The sequence below is a fragment of the Vidua macroura genome, chromosome Z (assembly GCF_024509145.1).
Source record: "Vidua macroura isolate BioBank_ID:100142 chromosome Z, ASM2450914v1, whole genome shotgun sequence".
Taxonomy (NCBI): Eukaryota; Metazoa; Chordata; class Aves; order Passeriformes; family Viduidae; genus Vidua; species Vidua macroura.
Window position 1 is genome coordinate 68,496,540 of NC_071611.1, and position 21,012 is coordinate 68,517,551.

At 38.3% G+C, this 21,012-nt stretch overlaps 1 long non-coding RNA gene across 1 annotated transcript; it reads right to left on the reverse strand.

Annotated features, from left to right (window-relative positions):
• Positions 1 to 774: 774 nt before the first annotated feature.
• On the reverse strand, positions 775 to 20,943 carry LOC128822158 (uncharacterized). Its single transcript, XR_008441375.1, has 3 exons — positions 20,824 to 20,943; positions 18,196 to 18,677; positions 775 to 825 (listed from the first exon to the last, which is right to left on the reverse strand). It is a non-coding gene; the product is annotated as an uncharacterized LOC128822158 (long non-coding RNA).
• Positions 20,944 to 21,012: the final 69 nt, after the last annotated feature.

A 21,012-nucleotide genomic window follows, 5' to 3' on the forward strand; every position in this document is an offset into this window, starting at 1 on the left:
AATGATGTTTACTCCCCCTATTCAAACAGAAGCACTTTAGAACACTGGAAATAGAAATTGAAATAATTTGAAGGAATAGACTTGATATAGGTCATAGTACTTTGACAAAGTCCGTAGTACTCAAACAGCTATAGCTGTACCATATCCTCCAAGTTCAAGCATTTTCTTATTTTCAGCAACTTGTTCAGAGATTACTGTACAGAAACTGAGAAATTGTCACAGTACTGTCACAGTACAGCTGGTCTATAGCTGGACAAGGTAAATCTAACCATAACACAAATCCAATTCAGCTAGCCTGGTTCGCTCTGGAAAACAGATAAAGAAGTCCCTGGATAGGTTGGATTCAAACCTATAAAGGGGACCCTTAGCCAACCCTGTTCAAGTCTAGATGTAGAAGCACCACTGGCCAGAGATCTGGGTGGAGAGAGAAATCCCAAACAATCAGTTGTCTAAATCCTGGATTTTCAAACCCCCTATATAAGGAATCTTCATTAACAAACTGTTGCTGTTGTTGCATGGATCTGTGAGAGTTTGTGTTGTCCCTGTCTCCAACCAATGGCCTCATGTAACAAGAAAGTTCTACACCTTCACCACCAGTCTTGCCCAAAAGTGTATCTGATTCTTCTGTGGAAGTATGGTTTACTTTTTGACAGAAAATAATGAGGGTTTTTTTGCTATCTTGAGGAAAATGTATACTCTTCAGGGTCTTGTTTAAGCTCTCACAAAGTTTTTATGAGGAAGTAAACGTACATACACAAAAACCATTGCAAAGCTGTGCGTCCTGCAGAGACTTGAGCTCTTACTTATTGCCTCTCAGCTCATCTCCTGAAAAAAACCCAACAAAATTATTAGTTAGAGGTGTTGATAAGAACCCTTTAAAGCCAGCACCTTAGCATTAACAAGGATGCCATTGCAATCAAATGATACAGTTTTATCATTTCCTAGCAGAGAATGACTATTCCACATACACTGTACAGCAACTGAATATGGCCACTGATGTTCCAGAAGATGCTGCTGATACGCGTAAGGTTCTTGGCACTGACTGATGAGCATTATACAATGCAAACCAGAAACAAGAGGCTACATTGAAATAAAAATAAATCCAGTGGGTATTAATTAACATACACATCCTTCTTTTTAGCTACCATTAGCATTGTAGCTAATGGTAAATAAGGTGCTAAAAGTAATTGCCTAGCACAAAAATCTATGTGACATTGATTTACTATAAAATAATTTTGATCTTTAACAAGTGGGTGTACCATGCTGTGCTTTAAGTCAGTGAATCCTACGAATCAAAATAGGAGAAAATAGATCCAGTCAGAAAATCCTAGTTTTTGCTATAATTAACCTCCATACTACTCTCCCCATCTACTATTCAGAAACTAGGAAACTGCTGAGTTTCTATCTGGATCCTAGAAAAACCTTGTGAATTTCTTTATGAAATAGAACTACAGGAGAGGGTGTGCATCAAAAAGTGCCTTTTCAAGTATAGATCATTATCAAGACAGACATGTGGGAAATTAAATAGTATTTATTTAATTAAACAGGAAAAGTAAGAGTAGATTATAAAGCAGAAGTCAGAAGAAGAAAGATAAGCTTCTGAAAATTAAATTTAGAATGGCTTCTTTAATGTAGCTTGAAGTGTTGGTAGCACTGCAAGGGGAATTATATAGCTGTGATTCTATGCAGCGATATGTAATTTTTAGGTCATTCTAGCTGTGAATAAAGCAAGAACATCTGGGGAGAGTTTTGTTTTGTAGTGCTGGCATCCTGCTAATATATTTTTGTTCAGCTGTGGTGGCATGGGCTTTGTGCTTCCTCTGTAACAGTTCATCTTACTCTCTCAAAAAATGATTCATTTTAAATATGGATATGGGAATAGATATGGTGCTTACATCATCTCAGGGAAAGAGAAAGTAGCTGGAGCCTGAGCCAAATAGTGTCCTGTAAGTGGACAATTTAAAATATTCTAGGTTATCAAAATAAAATATCAGTCTTATTTCTGATGTTACAGCACATTATTTTTAATGAAAACACATTTCTATCTATAATGCATAAAGTCCAACTGTATTCTCCTTAAATATTTTCACAAGTAGTAATTGATGATCTAATATATTCCTAGCTGTGAATAGTCAAATTTACTTCAATTTTTCAAAGAAAGCAATATTTTCCTATTATTATTTTTTAATTTTTATTATTACTATTGCTATTACTACTATTATTATTATTAAAATGAGGGGTGACTGTAAGGTTAATATGGCAGTTTCACAGTTGTAATTTCAAGGGATGGCAGAATCAGTTTGGACAGGACAGGATGGAATACAAGGCTAGAAAATGAAGGTACTAGATTTGCCTAGCACAGAACTCAATAGGCTGTGGATGCCTGACGCTGTTGAGCAGGATGGGAACAAAGAACTCCAGATCAGAAGGCTAAGAAAATGAACTCTCCTTTATTTCAAATGCACTGCTCTATATATAGAGAACTTTGAGAAGACTAATTTCATTGGTCTTAGAGTGAAAACATGTCACACCATTGGTGTGCAGTGAATGACGCAGAGTGGCAGAACATATCTATAAACAATGTGAACAACAAAGTAGATTAGAGAATTATTTACATTCTTTCCCAACTGCTTCCCAGGCTCTTGCCTGGTTAGAAAACCTTTCTCTTTCTCTCTGACTAAGCTGAGAATATCCACAGATGCCAGACTGGTCAGGGAGAGAGAAACAGCAATCGTTTCTCACAGTAGCTTGTAAGAATTTTTAAAGAGTTGTAAAAATGTAATAACTTGTTAGTATAAACAATCTACAAGTAGTGTTTTTCCACTTTGTGTTTCTTTTCTTCTCAAAGATGATGTGTAAGAAGGATGTTTTTATTAACTAACCAATCAAGTATCAGTCTATATAAGCTAAAAAATCCTTTATATTAAAACTTCTTTTTCTCCTCTTACAATTCAATCTCTTATATATTCTTGTGTCATTCTTGACACAAGAGTAACAATAGGTAAATAACAAATCTCAAAAAATAGCAAAACAGCAAGTAAGATGCCCTGGAACTGAGATACTATTGTGAGATTTAAAAGATTCAAGAAATATGGATGCTACCAGCAGTATTAGAAGCTGCATTACCTTTGGAAAGGCATTTGACTTCTCATTTCCATAGTTTTCTGTCTCTTCTGCATGAGATTTTCTTCCTCTTGTTCTTTTTAAAGTAATAGATTTCTGATAGTCTATGAGCACTAAGCAGTTAGATCTCCAACATATCATGAACTGCAACCAGAAAAAAAAAAATCTTAAAGAAGACTCCATGGGCTACAAAAGAGTAAAGATGTCAAATAATGTTTGTACTATGGCTCTGCCTGTATTCAAAGAAAATACTCTTCCTCTTCTCTGTTGGAATGGCAAAAATTTACTCTGCCCCGAAGAGCTTTGATAGGTAATGTAAAACAAAAAACCTCAGCAATACATGATTGCAGTATTGGCTAGGCATATGTGCATTATTAGGGAGGATAATTACATACATTGTTTGACCAAAAGGAAGTTTTTTTATGTCAATTTACAAAGTGTTTTAACAAAGTATCTCTTTGTTGAGACAATGAAATCTACTATTGTCATATTTTGTTGGCCTCCTAGCTAGTTTTAGAGTTAATGCTCCACCTACACATAGGAATACAATTTATTCTCTGAATGTATATTTTGCCTGCTACACTTGTCTGCACTCAAGAGTTTAAGGGAATAACTCTGGCATGATCGAGACAACCATGTAGCTTTTTTTCTAGTTTTTAGTTTTTCTTTAGGTACAGCTTATTCACATACAACATACACACACATGTGTGGGCACACACACACACACAAGGAGATGCAGAGCACCAGAAACTTCTCCATGGAAAATATTTTCCACCTGATTTTCTATGTCCAATAGAAGAAATAATAGTTATTCTAGAAGATCCTCAACATGCCAACATCATCCCATCCAGCATGTAAACCATGTAAAACTAGCTTTCATACATCCAATGCACTTTAAAACAATTAGTTTTAGGATGCTTTCTTATTTTAGGTAATTTATTTTGTAATAGATTGAGATAAAGGGAAAAGGGAAAGAAAGACATAAGAGTATCTGTGATCGCCCTAGAACATTTTTCTTCTCTTCTGGAAGCAGATCTGCAAGTCCAGATCCCCAGGGTATGATCCAGGCTTGCAATGTCTTGTCTTCCCCCTGTCCCCCATGATTAGGCAGGCTCACCACCTTGGCCACATCTCCCAAGGGTGTGTCACCTTTTCCTCAGCCTCCACCAGGGGTGACACAGCTCTGCACTGCAGCATCAGCCACATCAGAGACACCGCACTACAGTGTTACACAAAACAGCACCAACTTCACAACCTTGAGAATGAACTCATGACATGCCTACCATCTGATAAAGAATTCTACATTTCATCTCTATTCTGTTAGCACTCCTACCCATTTCCCATTCCTTTTATTGAAACGTCACTTCCATTCCCTGTTTCATGTGCTTTACCTCCACTCCCTTCTTCCCTTTTGAGCGATCTGTTCCTAACACCATGTGGTTAAGCCTGATGCCTGGAAGCAATGTACCAGTATGAGTCTCTCTGACAGTTTCCAAAAAGGAGGAAAGATGCTTGATGGGGAGATATTTGCAATGCTCTTCAGGGCAAGCTTTCTCATTTTGGACACAAGCTTTGGCTTGGTTGCTATCATGGTCTGTGCTTCTCCAAGAGAAAGTCTATTTGAACAATTAATTTGCTCTTCAATATCAACCTTCCCAGGGTAGTTTCAATGACAAGGTTGAATTTAGCTCGCAATCAAAGAGATAAAGAGGGTCTGATGTGCATTTGGTTTTTACAAGTGTGCCATCAATGTAACAGAGACATAATTACCTAAGAAATGTTAGCAACAGAAGACACGTCTCTAGGTTATTAAAGCAATATTCCCACTACAAAAGTCTCTTAGACAAGTAGGAAATAAAACTGAATAAAATTTTTATGTAACTGGAAGTCCCATGAAGTAAATTATGCTATTTAATTACTAAACTGCTACCTAACCTCTTAAATGAACCGAAATTCTACATGAGAAGAACTACTAGATATTTATATACTCCAAGGCAAATAACTTTGTGATTGTGTTATTAAATTTGAGGACACATTGCTCTTTAAATTGCTGTTAACATATTTTTTGTTAAATTGCACTATAAATTTCCAAAGCATCATTAATCACATTACTATGCCAGTGTCAATTTTAATCTCATCCTCATGTTCTCTTCTGTCTTGCATCAACAGGAAGCCCATGGAACACACATCAGCAACACAGACCAATGACATCACTGTTGCTCCTGAACTGCTAAAGTCTACTGAGCTGGTAATTGCACATTATTATAATATCTAAGAAATAAAATCCATCACTGGTATAAGTAGCTATGGAAAATTTCTTTTGATTTGTGGCAGCATGCCTAACCATATCTTGAAACAAGCTATGAGCACTCACAGAGGTAGAAACAGAATATACCTTTCTTATTAGTTTTGCTGGAAACTTGGCACACTGTAAATCAGGTAAGCTTCTTCTCTCAGTTTTAATTGAGAAATAAAAAAGAGGATTTGTACAAGCACTGTAATGGTACCAGTGTTAGCATAAGGTTTCTTTGGAAATACTAAAATCTCTGAATTTTTTAGATATGTCTAAATATTTTTCAAAAATTTGTGAGGTATTTAAGCATGAAATTTGATGAAAAGTCAGTATTTTTCTTAGGCTGTATTCTTAGTCTGGGGACACAAATAAGACTTCTGCAAGAGAGTGCTTGTGATTCAGTTTGCAAAGTTCACAGAGAGGTAATCTATTTCAAGTACAGTGGATAGATACATGTTCCTTTAAGTTGTTGTATACAACTTCAAACACATATCACTGTTCTGCAACAATTTATGAAGGAAGAACACCATTACATGTTTGTGAGTTTGACAGAGTGCTGTATTACCAGTAGAATTGTACTTGCAATGAAGATTTTTCACTAAGGGAAAATCACTACTGTTGATTGCACTAATTTCAGCTGAACTCCCTCTGCTGAAGTAGAGGCTAAATGTAACAGTAACCCTCCCACCTGGATCAGGAGCAGGAACCCATTCTATCAAACATCAGAGGTAAACACAGGATCTCTATTTCCTGGGCAATTAAATTCAAACAGCTGGCTTTTAGAAACATGGAATGTGATTTTCACTGTGTCCTAGCAGAGGTTAAAAATGTGTAAAAAGGCCGTCTTCAGTGCCTCATTTGCTATCTCCTATGACTAAAAAAAAAGGAAAGCATATAACTACTAATATATATAACATTAGGCTCCCATGCTGCAGATCTACCGCAATATACAATAGAACAGTAGTCTTCTACCCTCTGAGATATTTAAAAGATAAAACTGAAATGAATGGAACACACTTTAATATTGCGTGTTGATATACTCTCAAGTAAAAAAAGTTAATAATGAGTTGATTTGTATTACAGCCATGGTAATTTACCAAAAAGTTGTTTCTTCCTGAATCACTTACTTTGAGGGAAGATTATAGTCTGATATTCTGATCATTGCTAGATGTAGGTAACAGAAGATAAATATATGCCTTTCAAAAACAAATGTCCAAGGTCCCTAATAGGTATATACACTCCAGCACAACTGCTGTGAAATGAAAATCACTACAAAATTATATAAGATTTTGTACAGTTAATCATCCAATAAAACCCTGCAGAGGAGGAGTTACTTCTTGGCTAAGAGAGTTGTTCTATTTCTCTGAAACTGGCAGAGCCCCATATGCAGAAACATTCATTGTTCTCAAGTCATGTAGTTCATATCCCTAACTAGTTTGAATTCTAGTCTTGCACATTGAATATATTGCTTTAATGAAGACAGAGTCCTTTTCTTAAATGTCCAGTGAATCTAATCAGTCAAAGATTTGGCCATGTTCATTTCAATGATTTGGTCTTCTTTTGAATTCCTTCTTTCTAGCAAACTTGCTCTGCCCTCCCTTCCTCCCATCCCCCACCTTCCTCCCCCCCCCCCCCAAAAAAAAAAAAAAGGGGAAAGATATTAGTTAACAATTTAATAATTTCTAGCCATACAAACTAAATTGGAAATTGAGGTCTTTCTTTGTGCAGTAGTATTGATCACTAACATTGCTTTCATACTTTAGCTAATAGGGACAAACTTTAGAACAAGATCTGGCTGAGGTGGAAGGGAGATGCTGATCTGCTGTAGCTCATTTCTTTCCCCTAAGAAAAGTTCCTGACAATTTCTGTCCCTGTCATTTGTAACCAAGAAATCATTTCAGATTTTCTTCTTTTCAGGTTGTCAAGGTTCTGAATTCCTACAGTGGAAGAACACTCTTTTTGTCTTGAAAAGTCATATGATTTTGACATTTATCACTTTTTATGACATTTTTCTAGGGATTTCATCACATCATTAAACCTTTTCTCTAATCTTACCTTTCCTTTGCTATATGTTTCTACAGCAATCCACACAGTAAACAGTCTGAAATGGTTCTCTGATTTTTCATCTAGGAACTTAGCTGTGTGCACAACTTTCCATATATTATCCTTGTTTAGATTTAAGACATCCACCACTGGGAACTGTGGCACTGCAGACAGGTCTCTAGGCTAGGTGACCACAGGGGAACCTTGGGATGCATCACAAGGCTTCCCAGCAGGTCATCTGGACACTGCCGTTCTGCCCAAATCTGGATATGAATATTTATTCAAGGAATAGCTTGGCATTTCTCTGTTTTCCCTTCAGTGAAAAGAATCCAGTATAATTAAAAGAAAGTTTTATTTTCATTTGTCTTGGCCTTGCTGCTTGCAGGCATTCAGATTTCATATTAATTTTCCTTTCTTTGTCTATGGCTGATCAAATAATTGGCTGATAGATTGTGATGTATATCTGTTAAGATCAGTGGACTTACACCAGCTTTTATCTAGTGAGAATTATCCTAAATCATGCCAGTTTTCCGTATTGGTTTTCTGAATTGGTGAACTTTGGAGCATTAAAGAATAATATTTGAACACTATTTACTTATAAAGCTGTATTGTTATAATCTTCAGAAGTATTTAAATGAAGAAGTATTCATTTTGAATATCATGACCCCCACTTTGTGGCAGTATAATGGAAGGGCAGTGTAATGTAACAGGTGGCTTTCTGGGCTCTGTTTCACTTCATGATTCTACATGACAAAAGGTTTTATAACTAAGACATCAAGATTTTACTGAGAAATTACTCTTCCTGTTAATGATTTTGGGCTGAACTGACAGTTGTGTGGACAGAATATTTGTGTCTGCACGGTTTGTACAACACCAGGATTATTTTCTCAGTATGTCAATTAAAAAGGAACAAAATATGAAAAGAACAGTTAAAGAAAATCTGGAACCTGGTGGATTTTCTTTCTATTGATTGTGATCATCCCATGATATCAGATATATGCTTGAAGAAATCTGCCCACCTGATTTCCAGAAAAGTTAAAATTATCATTTAAATTCAATGTAGAGCAGCAATATAACCACATAGATTCACACAGAATTCATTAATAGGGCCTGGAATTAAATTCTCCACTGTGGATTATACTTACGGAGACATAGCAAAAGCTCAGTGAGATTGGACACATATATTTTAGGTATGCTGTTAATCTTACAAACTGGATCCAAGGCCTGTAATACTGAGTCCCCTTGCCTCAGAAATGTGTGCTTTCAGGGCATTTTATTTCACCTGAGTGTAGCAACCCTTGTGGATATTCATGGGAGTCAGAGTTGGCCTCAGTCACAATCCCACTCCCACTCCTTCTGAACTTTAGGGAAACCTGCCCATTAATCCTGTAGGCTTATTAGTCTATTCGTGCCATTTATAATAGAATAATAGAATCACTGAATGTTTGGATTGGGAAGTCTTGCGTCATGTGGTGGATGAGCCCTTCATTGCCGCCAGTGCGTGCAACCCTGGACCAGATCAGCCGGGAGCATAGCAATAAAATAAAATAAAATAGGGACAGGAATGACTGGAGTGCCTGAAAATCAAAGTTTAATAAAGAAAAATAAAAGGGTGCAAATAAAGCATAAACCATACACTATGTAGAGCTACTCCAGAAGACCACAAAATGAAGCAAACACAACCTTATTTATACATTAAATCAGGGCAGGGAACCGGTGAACAAAGAGAAACAATATCTTATATGGGACCAGTCAGAGGGCAAGGTTCAGAACATAACCTAATAAGGAATAACTCAATTTACATAAATGCTCCCATCATTCTTTTCTCCTTACCCACCTCTCACCACAACCTGACTGGATGTTATCTATCCTGGCGTCTCAGTCTAGGGGCCAATACTCAACTGAGGTGAGGCTGTTTCACAGTCCGTTCTCTCCAGGATGGACCACCACAGTGAAAGACATTAAAGATCATCTAGTTCCAATTCCCCTGCCAAGGGTAGGGACTACTTTCACCGTATTATGTGGCTCAAAGCCCCACTCAGCCCGAGTTTGAATATTTCTAGGGATGGGGAATCCACAACATCACAATTGAATTAGTTAAGTAAAAGAGTTCTCAAATTACATTATGAATAGACCTGTCTATGGAATACGAGTAAATATGAGATATTCCACTTCTTCTTAACAAGAGAAGGCTTACTATGCTACAGAAGTTGCTCCCATAGAGCAGCAATGCAATTGAAATGAAACATTTAAAAGAACTTTTAATTTCACAAAAACAAATATAACAATATTTTAAAAATAAATAAATAAAAGCTAGCATTCTCAGCATTAGTACAGACTGGGAGACAAAGATATGGAAGACTGGGCAGTTATCTGCAAAACCATCGCCATTTATTTGCATTCATAATGCTGTAAGCAGCTATATTTTCAAAATCTTTTTTCTCCATTTTAAGAGTCTTTACCAAGGAAAGCTTGTAGAAATAAGTCTGATTTCCAACACAGCATGCAAAATGTTTTTGGGTTTTCAGGGAGTGAGACCAGGTTTACTTCAAATCCTTGTATTGTTTGAACAGGAATATTCATTTTACCTTGACGAAAATCTGTTATAATAAAACAGAAAGCCTGGACCCAGATTATTCTGAAATATTTCTCTTTCAGAACTCTAGTGGAAAAATGACTAAGCAGTCATTAGGGACCATTTAGAAGTGTTCAAATATATTTTCAGAGTAATTGGGGAAATGCTAAAGCACTTCTCAGTTCCCACAGTGTTTCATATGGCTTTGACTTCTTTTTTGTATCTTTTGGGTTTGTTTTTAGAAATCAATCAGCAATTTTGTCAATAGGAATGCTGCTTCAAAAAATTAGCATTTGCCTTCTTATTCAGTGGAGCCTGCTAATTGTATACCGAGGGCAACAATTTTCTTGCAGCATTTCTCTTTTATTTCTTACAGGAAGTCTATAGTAAATAGTCACACTAATTCACATTTATGAATAGAATAAACTTCTACAGTGTTATTTCCTACTGACCTCTCTACTAAGGTTTAAATGAAGAACTTAATGGGAGGTTGTCTGAATTATGCAACCCCACCCCTACTGTTAATAGATTTTAATGGAAATGTAGCTACTCAGTTTTATGATCTATAGTACGAAGTTCACAAAGAGACAGACTGTGTTAGTATTCTATTCCTCTAACACCCAAAACAAAAGAAACTACAAGAAATTGTGGTTTAATAGAACTAATGTCTTCTTTCCTGAAATGGTGATTGTATCTGAGGTGCAAAGGAAGGTTCAAGTAAAGGAAGATTGGCTGACTATAACTTCTACAAAGGCAATATTTCACATCTTGAGAACAAGACCTATCAGTTAAGAGCAGCACTACTTTTAGAGGATTTATAAAGCTGAGGTTTAGGGTTAGCCTCCCAGGCGCCATGAGGGAAAGGAGCTAGATGTCTTAAAAATCCTTAAGTGAAAGAATGAGCTGGAGCATGTTCATGTTGAACATGAAATTCTCTAAATTTGAGCCATAAGAAACAGTAGAGCTCAAGGAAAGCAGGAAAGGAAGACAGGCATCTTCAACCTTTCCAATGCTGATGTGCTAGAATAAAGGTGAAAGACCCATATATACATTTAAGGATAAAGAGACAGGTGGTATCTTCTTAAAAGGATGGTGCCCTTTTTTCCCTTCCCTTCCCTTCCCTTCCCTTCCCTTCCCTTCCCTTCCCTTCCCTTCCCTTCCCTTCCCTTCCCTTCCCTTCCCTTCCCTTCCCTTCCCTTCCCTTCCCTTCCCTTCCCTTCCCTTCCCTTCCCTTCCCTTCCCTTCCCTTCCCTTCCCTTCCCTTCCCTTCCCTTCCCTTCCCTTCCCTTCCCTTCCCTTCCCTTCCCTTCCCAGAACTTCCCTTCCCTTCCCAGAACTTCCCTTCCCTTCCCTTCCCAGAACTTCCCTTCCCTTCCCAGAACTTCCCTTCCCAGAACTTCCCTTCCCTTCCCAGAACTTCCCTTCCCTTCCCAGAACTTCCCTTCCCAGAACTTCCCTTCCCTTCCCAGAACTACCCTTCCCAGAACTACCCTTCCCTTCCCAGAACTTCCCTTCCCAGAACTTCCCTTCCCTTCCCAGAACTTCCCAGAACTACCCTTCACTTCCCAGAACTTCCCTTCCCTTCCCTTCCCAGAACTTCCCTTCCCTTTCCTTCCCAGAACTTCCATCCCTTTTTCTTCCTTTTCTTATTTTCTTTAATTAAGGCATCATGTCAGAAGTGTCTGTATCAAAAACACACGCTATAGGTTGCCATATTGTGTGTAAATCAACTTTCCAAGTGACATCCTACCTGGATAAAATCACTGTAGCATCACTTGAGCAGACAGAAGCTTCAGACATACCATACTTTGATCAGAAGACAGATACTACCGAAGTGTTTTACTGAATCTCTACTTTACTATCAGCTTCTGAATGTAAGAAAAATAGCATAGTAGCAGTATTCATCTACATGCATTTTTTTTCCCCCACTACTTGATTCCATAAGATCCAAAAGACCGGCCTAAGCACAAATATTTGTTCTACAGATCAACTTGCACCATTCTTCTAACTTTGCACTCAGGGATATTGTCTTTGCTCTGTCTCCTCTACTGTTTTCTGTGGGGCATCTGAACAAGTATCACTGTACTTGTTACATCCAGAACAGTCCAGAACCATATCAGACTCACACCTCACCACTTTCCAATACATCTACAGAAACACTATATAATCTGCAAAAGAGGATTGACTTGGCTGCATCTAGGTTTATTCTAGAACAGTTCATGACATGGAAGTGATTGAATAAGATTATATCGTGTGGGAACTCTGACTTTCAAATATGTAAACATTATTAGAAGGCTAAAGAAGTTTTATGAGAACTTTAAAACTTTCAAAAGAACTACAAAAGAAAACTTAACACTTTTAAAAATCAGGGCAACAGGCTATCATCAGCAATCTACCTATATTTGCACAATTATGATTCCTGATTGAACTTTATGTCCCTAATAAGCAGCTGCCATGATGGAATTCTTTAAAACTCTCCTGCATGAGATTGACTGGAGATGTGTTTTTGTCTGAATGAAAGAAAATAGCATTCTGACACAGACTGAGGAATTTAGTACCTAGAATTTATAACAGCATCTGCTATCAATGCACAGAGTATTTTCATATAAAAGCATTGCTGAAACATCCTGACATTTGTGTCATTCATCCACTCAGGAATTTGCAACATATGCCAAAGGTAATTCAAGAAATTGGAATAATGTGGTATTTCAAATCTTAAGTACATTTGGGAAGATGTTCCATGTCTTCATTGCCATCATTATTCTAATACAATACAGCAGATCTTTTACCAGCCAATGAATTAATTACATATAGTTTTCGATTTATAAACTATCAGAAAGTAGGTTGGTAGAAAATTTTACAAAAAAAAGTTGCTATTTTCAGGAGGACTAGAAGAAAAACAATGGGGCAAATATTGAAATCTACAAGACAAGTATAAATATCTTACAACGGACAGATATCTTGATTTCCTTTCATTAAAATAAAACAAACACAACAAACAAGAAAAATGCAAATCCTGAATTTTTTTTAAAAAACTATCCTGAATCTTTGACCATGATAGGCATCAAAAGAACTAACTGCATTTTTGCTCATATTTAGTCCAGTGTTTTCACATGAAAATAGGGAGTTTATAATCAGGTTTACGTTTACATTAGAGATAAAAAGGATTGCAAGATGGTGTTAAATCTTTTTGTTCACATATAAGAGGCATCCAGATACATAATATAAAAGACTACATCTGCCACAATGTTAGAAATTGGATAAAAAACAACCTAGTTGGCCCCAGCAATATTATGTTCAATTATTTCAGAAGAATAATGGACCAAGGTAAAAGATTTGTCTGTTGTGAGATCAAAAGAAATAATTCCATTTCTGGAAACCTGAATCCACTGACAAGACAAATAAGCATGCATGAAGGAATCTCACATATATTGCTCAGTTTTCTTCATGTAAGCCAGAAGAAATTTAGTTTTGGTGGCATGCTGTTGGACTTCATACCCCTGACATATTCCAAATACACTCAGTGGCTTGCTGTCCTTCTCCAGTGGTGATCATTGTTCACCTAAGAGAAAATGACCTCTGCAAATATCTAAACATAAACCTAAAGGACATCTGTTAGATCCCAGCACTTCCTTCCTGTTTTTTTTTTTTTAAACTGGTTGGAGGTACGTCCAGAGGGACTCTTTTGTCATGTAATTATCAGTAAAATATAAAGGAAGTGGAAAAAGAGTAAATACGTGACAAGAAAGAGAAAGATGTTTTGCTGTTTTAAGATTTAAATGCATTTCTAAGGCTTTGCATAGAGCAAATCTGACTGAAAAAAAATGGTTGGATATCCTTCTTCAGAGATCACAAGCAACGCATGGGCTCCTTTTTAAGATGTGAAAGTGAATGTCTGAACTGGTTGCTCTGCTTTCAAGAGCAATTTGCACATGATCTTCAAACAACCTATGCTGATGGGATCCTGCCTCCTTCATTCTGGAAGAGGGGCAGAGCTTGTGATCCCTCCTTTCTGGCATAATTCTTAGTGTCTCTTTTGCTCTCTAAAGGACAAGAAAATCTTGCTTTAATGGGGGATAATCAAAATACACTAAGTCTTCAAATAATCGAATAATAGAATCATGGGACCACAGAATCCCAGAGTGATTTGTGTTGGACAGAAATTTTAAACATCATCTGGTTCCAATTCTTACACCGTGGGCTGGGACATCTTCCACTAGACCAGGCTGCTCAGAGCCCCATCCAACCTGCCTTGAACATTTCCAGGGACAGGACATCCACAGCTTCTCCAGGCAACCACTTCCAGTGCCTCATCACCTTTACAGTAAAGTTCTTTCCTATGCCTGTATTGGTTTGGCACAGCCTGGTTTGTGGTAGCAGGGGGGCTACAAGATGGCTCCTTTGGGAAGCTGCTAGAAGCTTCCCACCATGTCCAGCAGCAACAATCCCTGATGGCTCTGAAGATGGACATGCTGTTAGCCAAAACTGACCCAATGAGAGAGGCTGGTAACACCTCTGTGATGACATAATTAAGAAGTAAATCAACACAAAGTCAGAGGCTTTGGCTTCTAGTCAGAAAAGAGGAGGAGGTGAGAACTAAGTGAAAACAACATGGAGACACCAAGGTCAGTGGAGAAGGACAGGGAGGAGGTGCTCCAGGCACTGGAGCCAAGATTCCTTTGCAGGCTGTGGTGAGACCATGCTGAAGCAGCTGTGCCCCTGCAGCCCATGGGTCCACAGGGAATGCAGAGATCCACCTGCAGCCCATGGAGGAGGTGCCCATGCTGGAGTGGGTGGATGGCTGGAGGAGGCTGTGATGCAGTGGGAGACCCAGTGGAGAGAGGGCCCTTGCTTCTGTTTGTGAGACTGGACCCACACTGGAGAAGTTCAGGGAGAGCTGTCTCCTGTGGGAGGAACCCCACGGTCTCACAGGGGAAGGACTCCTCTCCCTGAGCAGCAGAAGAAAAATCTCAGTGATGAACAGACCAAAACTACCATGCCTTGTCTCTCTGTGCTGTTGGTGGGAAAGAGAGAGGGGCTGGGGAAAAAAGGTGTTTTAAGGGCTTATTTTACTTCTCATTATCCTCTTCTGACTCAGTTAGTAATAAATTTACTTTGCAACTTAAGTTGAACATGGTTTGCCTTTGCAGTGTTTTCTCCCAGTCCTTATCTCATTCATGAAGCATATGTTGATATTTTTTCCTTTTCCCTCCTCTGCCCAGTGGCAGGGAGGGTGAGTCAGCAACTCTCGTGGGTGTCTGGTGTTGGGCCAGTGTCAAACCACGACATCGCCCAATCTAGATGTATACTTACAGAGTTTAAAACAATTGTCCTTTGTCCTGCCACAACAGGCCTTCATAAAAAGGCCCTTGTCTCTCTGATTCAGAGAATATTGTGAATGGTCATATCAAAGGCCTTAGGGTAGCTCAGGTAGACACATCAGTATCTCTTCTCTTGTCCACTTATGTAGTTCCTCCATCATTAAAGGCCACTGGAGCAGTCCAGCACATTTTGCTCTTGGTGAAGCCATGGTGACTGTCCCTCATCACCTCCCTATATTCCATTTACTTCAACATCATTTACAGGAGAATCTGTTCCTTTTTCTTACTGGTTAATAAAGTGAGGATGACTGGTCAGTATTCCCCAGTATTCATCTTTTTTACGCTTTTTAGAAATGGGAGTATTACGCCCTGTTCTTCAGTCACTGGGTGCTTCACCTCTCTGCCATGACTTTTCAAATACAATGTGGAGTGAGTGGTTTAGTAATTGCATCTTCCCGTTTCCTCAGGACAAGGAATGTAGAGAAATGTAGGAAGAATGACAGCCAGTGAAAAATAACAAAAAATAGTACATCAGCCTTCTCTTTTCCGGGTACATGTACCTGCACCCACTGCCTGTGCATTTCCTCCTTACTCACTAAGTCATGCTTCTATCCTGCCTTGTTCCTCATTTCTCACATGTGGTAACCCAAAGCATTTTAGTTTCAAGAAAAACATTAATTGCCATCTCTGTTCTGCTCCTGTATCCCTGAGGGTAATTTTGCAGGGGATCTCTTCCACTAATTCCATGAACCCATGAATTTCCTAAAACTCAGGGTATTTTTGACTGATAGTTCAATAAAAGTGCGATAGTATGGTGAGTTTGGCAGATTGTTAAATTCATTCTTTATCCACACTGGGTATCTTTATTTTCAGTCTTAGAGAAATGACGACTACATATTCTGTGGGACATAGTAGAAAATGGAGGCAAAACTTTATCTTCTTTACACTGCTTTTGCAAAGCTCAGTTAGTATTTAAATACTCCTAATAATAAACTAAAAGTATTAAGTAAGTATTAAATAGATCCATTTCATTTCTTTCACTGCCTCTCTTACTGGTGTCGTAACTTCATTTTCATTAATTTTGAATGGGTGATTATTTTACTGAGTGAAGCAATGTGACAGCTGGCTTACATCCCACATCCCACCATTGCTTGATGTGGCACAGAGTCTTGGTCACGTTGTATATTAGTGCCTGAATAATCTCTCTCAATGCTAATTTGCGGCTACATCCTTGTCCAGAATATTAAATTTTGTAGTATTTTGCACTGACTGTGTCTAGTAATTAGCTTTTAAGGAGCCCACTATGAGTTATCCCATGACAAACTGAGCTACCTGGATTTTCAAAAGGTGTGGATCCATGACTCAACCCATATAAAAGTGGTTTAAGCCTGGCACAACACTGGTAAATTTACCCTAGATAAATCACAGCTAAATGTTGATAGTTTTTCAAGGGCTTATTTTTCCATACTTTAAAATAAAATCTGCTTATTTATATACAGCTGTCACAACATGATTTCCTCTAGTTTGAAGAATTACCTGTCTTCATGTGATTCTGAATGCAGTTACCTTTAAAAAACAATGTTAGCACAGAATAAATGGATTCTAGAAGTTAAACAACAGTTGTTTGTACAGTAGACTTTGTTAGCAGATTTAGCTTTGTTCTAGGCAAACAACCAGTTATATGTATAGTCAATTAGGAACATACATGCAAGGGAAAATTTGACATCACTACTCTTCTGTCTTTATCTTCTTAAATCTCCTATTATGGCTATTTTTCTTTCAAGGTTTTGTAACAAATAATGACCTAATTTCCATTCTTTTCAGTGTACCTATGGTTAGTTTTCTAAAATCTGTAAATGTTTTGTAGTTTAATCTTGCAAGAGTGGTGGAAGTACATCTTAAATGCATGTAATATAATATCAGCAAAACCCTCCAGAGCAAAAAGGACAACTGATAGACTTTCTTAAAACATTTTCATTAGCTAGTACCTCTGTTTCTGTAGAAAAAGTATTTTTGCACTAAGAGAGATTAGGTTTTGAAATTATGCATCTACTAAAGACCATATCTGCAGCTTAGTCATCAGGTCTTTCTGCACAACACGTCAGAATTTGGTAGTGAGCTACTAAATCCCTAATTTAGTAGGGCTCTACTCTCAGTCTCTGCTTAATACAATTAGGTATGAACAAAGAATGCAAATCCACTGTTTTCCTACACCAAATTCTTAGGCAACGGTCTAAGGATGGAATGTAAGTTCTGATGAAACTCAATTTTTTGCAAGTCTTTTGTTATTACCACAGACATCTGACATTTTTTTTCTCACAACAAACAAGAAACAAATAAAAGGTAATTACAGGAAAAATCCCAACCCTTCAGAGATATCCCAGAGGCATAAAGGGCATGAGTAAGATTATTTAAAGACACACAAAAAGCCATAAGAGAAATATAGACAATTTCCCAAGGACAGTTGAGTTATCACATTCAAAATAATGACAACTGGATTACCTGCACTGAGGCACCAGTGATTGCTTATCACTTATATGTTCAGCCATCTCATGTATGAAGATTCAAAGGATAGTGTATATGTAGGATAGCAGCACACAAATAGAAGACAGAGATACAACAATAAACATTTTCTGTTCTGAGACAATTAGAAACCATTTTCAGTGGTATGCAAAATATGGCATCACTCTAGGTAAGATGTTGTTATGAATAATTTGTCTTCGAAACACTGACATTAATTATTGTTTTATTAATTAAGCACTGTCCTACCAGAAGTAGAGATGAACATCCTTTACACATGGGAAAGGCATTATATAAACAGCAGTGACCCAAAAGCTTACCTCATCTGCAGTCTGCAAAGACCATTTACTGTATGAGAGTTGAAGTTTTGCTAAGGACGCAAGCTTGCATGACTGGATTTGTTGCCTATTTCCATTCACCTGGATAAAATTAAGTCTTCAATATAAACATATTTGTTTTGTGTATTTTTGCTTTATACCAAGGCATATAAAGTACTTCAACGACAGCTGTTACATATCTTTATAACATGTATCTCTTTCACTGGGACTCTTTTTTAAAACTGAAATTTATCTTGGTGCTAGAAAAAAATCTAGGAAATAGTGATGAATAAAATTGCAGCCTGAAGGAGATCCTGGGCTGATTTCTATGGCCAAAGGAGCTGTTCAAAGGCTTTCATCCTTTTTGCTGCCAGCATGCTGCTCCATTTGCAAAGTAAAATCTCCATGTAGCTCTCTAGTGTATGATGCAGTCTGTACTTTCACATATGCAAGAGAATAAAGAGAAAGTTTGTATCTTGTTTTTCCTAAAAACAAAACAAAACAAAACAAAAAAAAACAACCAACCAACCAACCAACAAAAAAAAAAAAAAAACATGGTAAGAGGAAATTAAGTATCTGTGGCAAAAATAGAGTAAATTGTGCTCAAAGCATTAAGAGCTCCAAGCCTGGAATCGATTTAAGTATCTAAAATACTTAATCAAGATATATGATACTGACCTTTATGATTTAATATTTACTATTGTTGCTTGCCAGTAACAATATCATTGTGTTATAGAAGTATAAGCAAGAAGACTGTATGACTCAAAAGGGTTTTGTACAAATTGAAACAACATTTTCTCACAGATCTATAAATGGCAGGTAGTGATAGTCTAGCATCGTTCAGGCATGGATAATGAAAAATTTCAAGATAAGTTTGCCACAATGCAAAAGCTTAGGACATTAATTTAAGTCTATTCCTGTATATAAGGAAGCCCAAGTACTTTGTTATGAGATTACAACCACAGACCAATCTTATCTTTTTATGTAACTTTTATGTCAAAAGTCTAAAATTAATTGCTTTAGCATGTACCTAACCTCAAGATTCAAGTCTTTGCTGAATTTGGACCTAATGCAGATGAAAAGATTAGCAAGCTAAAGAAAACCCCACAGTTTTATCTCCCATGCAAAGCTATTATAAAGGTAGATATCCAGTCATGCAAGATGAGAAATAGTTTTTCAACTCAGTGAAGTCAGTCTTACAGGAAATCTAGTACTTTACAAGATGTGGGGTTTGCTTTGTTTATTTTTCAGTGCTTCACACTATAACAGCATAGGTCACAGAATAAAGTTTAGAAATGATTTTGTTTTTATATGTTAGAAATTTTCACAAAGGACACAACACTGTAAGCCAAGTCTCAGATTTCATAAGGAGACAAAAATTAAACATCACATTTTATTGTATTCATTTTTATTGCCTGTGTGAAGCAATGTGAAAACAGCTCTTGAACTAATGAAAGCAGTATGACCAGATTGAGGAAAATTCAGTAGAATGATATAGAGAGCCATTAAACATGAAGTCTAAGGTAGACTGCCTTACATTAACCATAAATAAAACTAGTCAATTTGACAGGTTCTATTCAAGTTAATAACTTTGATACAAAGGTAGTCATAAAAAGCTGAGATTTTAATTAATTTTCTCTAATTTTGAAGAAAATACTTTTAAAATTTTCCATTTTATATGAATGAGGCAAATGCTCCACCTTAATAACATCTAGCCTTTTTAAAAATACTGAAACATCCATCACAGACCCAATTACCCAGATTTGTTGTCATAACGAAGATGGTAGATCTACTCAGAAGACAAGCTATTTTTTTAACCTTAGGGTGGCAGAATTATGTTTTACCATATATATTTTTTATATTTTTAAGGAGCATTAGGACAGTCCTGTTTGATAAATGAATACTTCGTCACAATCCCCCTGAAAAACAAGACAGATTCGGGCCCTAATTCTTCCATTTTACCTATGCAGATAAACCTCTCGAAGGTCTCTTGCACAAACCTGTTCAGCAAGGGATGTTGAACAGGGCTCCCATGCGGCGGGTATGTGTGGTTGAGATACAGCTCATGGTAACACATGCCCAAGTTTCAGCTCGCTAGTTATGTTATGAATTTCACTGAAAACATCATCTCGTTCAAGTACACTGAAGCTCTCGACAAACTTGCAACCACAATCAGCACCCTCGCCTTAGATCCTTCGTTAGCAGGATCTGCCTTGTGCCACGCCTAGCACGATCCCTCGGAGGATACCGTGCCGTGGCTCCCCGCTGTCCTGAGCCGGTGTTACCGCCCGCCCCGACACCCCGCAGAGGAGTCTGCAGAGCCTTCCCCTCAATTCGCAGACCACCGCTTGCGACCCCGCAACCACAGCCTTTCCTCTCCCGGCACGAAGGGCCTTCATCCTCCGGGACTGATCGCACACCTGCCCGTTCCTGCCCCAGGGACGCTTTGTCCTCTCCCTACGGGCTCGCAAGGCTCGGGCCCCTCCAAGCGGACACCGAGCCCATTCCGTGCGGACTCCAGACCCTCCCCTGTGGACCCCAGCCCCATCACTGAGAACACGAAATCCTCCCTCGAGGACTCCAGGCCTTCCCCCGTGAATCCCAGCCTCCCGCCTGTCGCCGCACACCCACCGGGCACCGCCCCCGGCCCGGCCCGGCCCGGCCCGGTGCGGATCAGAGCAGACGGGGCAAAGACAGCGCCCCCCGGCGGCGCAGCCCGGCGCAGCTACCGGGCTGACGTGAACGCCGCCGCGTCCCCCGCGCCGGGGCGGGGCGAGGCGGGGCGTGAGGGGGGCGGTCCCGGGGCGGGGCAGGAAGGGG